General features: G+C 42.2%; 1 non-coding gene across 1 annotated transcript; it reads right to left on the bottom strand.

The window, feature by feature from the left end:
- Positions 1–1,138: 1,138 nt before the first annotated feature.
- On the bottom strand, positions 1,139–1,210 carry TRNAC-ACA. Its single transcript has one exon. It is a non-coding gene; the product is annotated as a tRNA-Cys (tRNA).
- Positions 1,211–2,416: the final 1,206 nt, after the last annotated feature.

Below are 2,416 nucleotides of genomic sequence, written 5' to 3'. Positions count from 1 at the left end.
AGTCCCAGTTTCTTCATCGGTTCAATGGTGGCCATGATGTCCAGATAAGATCTTTGGAGGATTAAAGGAGATCCTAAAAGTGAAGTGGTTAGCCTGGTACACAGTATGTAGTAGCACTCAGGAAATGGTAGCTGTTAGTAATTGTTGTGTTGCCAATTGCTGTCATGCAGAAGTGACTTGGAATGTATTTCAGCCAGTGAAAGGCCAGAGAAGCCCCATGGTGAGGACTTTGTCTTGGGCTCCCGGTGTTCTCTTGGGCCTTCTGTCCTTGTCCCAGGTAGACCATGAGGGATCCCCCCTCCAAGGGCCTGCAGAGACCAGGCAGGTGGCATAGTGACTAGATTGGATATGGTGGGGCTGTGTGGAGTCAGAGGCCATGTTCCACCTTAGGGAGGTAGCAATGATCAGAATTGGCTGTTTAGAGCCATTTGAGAATTTAGGCCCAAAGCAGCCAAATCTTGGAGTTTTCAAGAAAAGCAGAGAGTCTAGGTTATGATGTGAAATTTCCTAGTTTCTAAAGGTTTTAACTTTAGGCACATGTTTTTAATGCTGATTGGGCCAAACTCAGTCCACCTGTGGCTTAATGTAGCCTTTGTTTGGAACTCTGGGTGAAAGGCTTTGGTCAATGGTTGTGTGAAAGCGAAGGCTGCCTTCTCTCCAAATCAGCAGAATTCATCTCCAGAGCCTGAAGGTGGAGCTGGTTCTGGGAACTGCCTCTGCCTTTGGCTGGTTTTCAACACTCCTTTAGAAAGAAGGTCTGACTTCATATTGGGAGTTGAACCCAGGTTGTTAAGACCCACTTTCTGCTCTAGAAGGAGGTAGGGATTCGTGGGGTGAGATTTCATGTTCATCAGAAATGCATGGAGAGAAAAGAAGGCAGGTGTGCGTGTGTGTGTGTGTGTGTGTTGAAGGGGGATGAGTATGGAATGGGTCCAGCTCAAAGTTCAAAACTAGAAGTTTCAGAGTAGCTTTTATTTTTGTTTATTTCCGTTTTTAGAGGCAAGAAAGTGAAAGTGAAGTCGCTCAGTTGTGTCCAACTCTTTGTGACCCCTTGGACCGTAGCCCCCAGGATCCTCCGTCCATGGGATTTTCCAGGCAAGAATACTGGAGTGGGTTGCCATTTCCTTCTCCAGGAGATCTTCCCGACCAGGGATTGAACCTAGGTCTCCTGCATTGTAGGCAGACGCTTTACCATCTGAGCCACCAGGGAAGCTAAGAAAATTAAATACCTATTGAACAAATCTGAAAAGAAATAAAGCTGTTTCTTTTCTCCTAGGAATGTCCAGGAAATATTGTCAAGAGAGAAAAATAAGGTGCAGGCTACTGTATAAGAGGATTTGATTTCTGTGAAAGCAACGGTAACAATACCAGTCCCTGAAAGACTACGTGCCAGGGTGTACATGTCTGTGTGTGAACTAGGGGAACAGTGTGGAGGGATCCCCATTGGCTGTTAGCATTGGTTACCTCAGGGGTAGGCATGGGGAAGGGCTAGATAACAACTTCTCACGTGCCTTCACATGTGGATATGTGTTGCCATGCTGCCTAGCTTGCGGGATCTTAGTTCTCCAACCAGGAACTGAACCTGTGCCCCGGCAGTGAAAGAGCCAAGTCCTAACCACTGGGCCATCATGGAATTCCTTCATGTGCATACACTTGTGTTCTGTCATTTTACTTTCTAGGAAGCCTGCACTGCTGTTGTAATCTGAAAGTCATATGATTAAAAAAAAATTAAATACACTTACGGGACTGCCTACCAAGACATTATAATCCTATAAAGCCATCTCATTTGCCCCTATAATTATTATTATTTTTAACTGAAGTATAATTGATTTACTGTATTAGTTTTAGTTGTACAGCAAAGTGATTCAGTTATGCACATATATAGTACATATCTATATTCTTTTTTTTCCTGATTCTTTTCCATTAGAGGTTTTTGTAAGACATTGAATATAGTTCTCTGTGCTATTCAGCAGGTCTTCACTGCTTATCTATTGTATATAAAGTAGTGTGTATCTGTTAATCCCATTTTCCTAATTTACCCCTCCCCTACTTTCCCTTTGATAACCATGTTTGTTTTCAAAGTCTGCTGGTCTGTTTCTATTTTGTAAATAAGTTCTTTTGTGTCATTATTTTTAGATTACATATATAGTAATATATATTTGTCTTTCTCTGTCTGAGTTCGTTTAGTATGATATCTCTAGGTCTACCCATGTTGCTTCAAATGGCATTATTTCATTTTTTTATAGCTAATACTCCATTATATGTACGTACCACATCTTCTTTATCTATTCCTCTGTTGATGGACATTTAGATTGCTTCCATGTCTTGCCTGCTGTGAACAGTGAACCCTGGGGTGCATATATCTTTTTGAATTATGGTTTTCTCTGGATATATGCCTAGGGTTGGGATTGTGCAT

The sequence above is a fragment of the Oryx dammah genome, unplaced genomic scaffold (genome assembly GCF_014754425.2).
Source record: "Oryx dammah isolate SB20612 unplaced genomic scaffold, SCBI_Odam_1.1 HiC_scaffold_5, whole genome shotgun sequence".
In the NCBI taxonomy this organism is placed as follows: Eukaryota; Metazoa; Chordata; class Mammalia; order Artiodactyla; family Bovidae; genus Oryx; species Oryx dammah.
Note: the sequence above shows the minus strand (reverse complement) of the source record. Positions and strands in the feature narration are given on the sequence as shown.